The 1615-nt window shown below is 44.8% G+C and overlaps 1 long non-coding RNA gene across 1 annotated transcript; it reads left to right on the top strand.

Moving 5' to 3' along the window:
- Nucleotides 1–250: 250 nt before the first annotated feature.
- On the top strand, nucleotides 251–1344 carry LOC122032332. Its single transcript, XR_006126046.1, has 2 exons — nucleotides 251–525; nucleotides 1305–1344. It is a non-coding gene; the product is annotated as an uncharacterized LOC122032332 (long non-coding RNA).
- The last annotated feature ends 271 nt before the right edge of the window (nucleotides 1345–1615 follow it).

The following is a 1615-nucleotide window of genomic DNA, read 5'->3' as shown; positions in this document are numbered from 1 at the left end:
TGGGATTTAATTGAAGCTCGTATGATGTATTTAGAGAGGATGCACTAATGGGACCGATAAAAAGTCTGTTAGGAATACCCGGAAGTAGGAGTTGATTAAGGAATCAACTTAGGGTTTAATTGCACTAAATCTAAGTATTTGTTATAAAATCCCTCCAACCCTAATAGTCTACCCGACACCTCCTCACCCCCCCCCCCCCCCCCCCCCCCCCCCCCCCCCCCCCCCCCCCCTCCCCCCCCCAGCCCTCCCCCTTCTCTCGGTTCCAGTCGATCCACCGCCGCCCCTCTCCAGCCGACGATCTCTCCTATGGATGAGCTTCCCCGGACATCGCCGGCCTCACCTCCTCACGCCAGCCGCAGAGCCGTTGCACGGAGCAGCGTCGATGCCTTACAGTCGTCGCCCTTGACGTCACTAGGGTGAGCCACCGGTTTTCCCTCAACCTTGATGCTGCTCCATCCCTCTCTGCCCTAGCGTCGGCCGCCCGATCCACTACCACCTTCGGCCACGACAAGAGCTGGCCAGCAGGTACATCCTGTATTGGTATAAACTCCATGAAGTAAGGGATAGATGTTTAGGTTTATGGTGATGGTCGGGTATGATGAATTTGCTGATGGAATGAGCTGCGAATTGGGATTTCTATGTTGTCCATGCTTTGCCCTATGTTTCTTTTAGAGTTTTCCACAACGGATTTTGGGAGCTGAGGATTTATTTTGATGTTTTTGGGTTTCCTCTTGATGGATATGAGTTCAGTTCTTGGATTTGGCTGTGAATTCCGTGATGCTTTCTGGGATGTCTACCGAAGTGAGACTTCTGTGTTTGTATTTGATATAGATGAAGGTAAGCAATCTCTGCGCTGGTGTGGGTCTTTGAGATTTTCTAGAACTCGGTGTAATAGGCGAATTGAGGATGTTTCTATGTGGTACATGGTCGTTGCTGGATTTTCGTTAGCAAATTTGAGTTGATTTTTTTAAAGCTGAGTTTATTCCCATGTATTGCTAGAAATTCAAACCAGATTGATTTGTTGATTTGATTTTCTCCTTGAAGTCCTGATGGTACTGCTAGATTGAATTTTGATGGATTCTTATTTTCTTTGATAGGCTTGAAACTCTAGACAGAATTAGGTAAGTTGAGATTTGATTTCTATCTTGAGTTTGGTTCTTTAAGATAACTTTAAACTTTTGGATAGATTTGGGTGAATCGAGGTTCACAATTGGATTAGGATTTTTTCCCTAATTCAGTTGGGTTTTCGGTCTAGCTAGTGTCGTTATGAAATTAGCTAAATTGTACATCAACGTGATTTGCAGGACGTTGATTGAAGATGGTTGACACGATTTGCATATAAAGGGTACTTGCGCTTTATTTTCTTTTAGTACTTTGACCTTAGTGCATGAATTATTTCGATAAGGATCGCCTTGACTGACCTACTTTCCGCGCTTGATACTTCACGTAATCTTCGAGAATTGCTCCATATCTATCCTCATTGATCTTGTCCACCACGATCGAAGAGCATACTAGATACCATGTTTCGCTTTGACTTTGCTTATTTTGCATCGATATCGAGCGCCGCTATCACCCCATTTCGCTTATATATATACGATGCATCGTGACGCTGACT

This window comes from Zingiber officinale, chromosome 11A, assembly GCF_018446385.1.
Source record: "Zingiber officinale cultivar Zhangliang chromosome 11A, Zo_v1.1, whole genome shotgun sequence".
NCBI lineage: Eukaryota > Viridiplantae > Streptophyta > Magnoliopsida > Zingiberales > Zingiberaceae > Zingiber > Zingiber officinale.
Note: the sequence above shows the minus strand (reverse complement) of the source record. Positions and strands in the feature narration are given on the sequence as shown.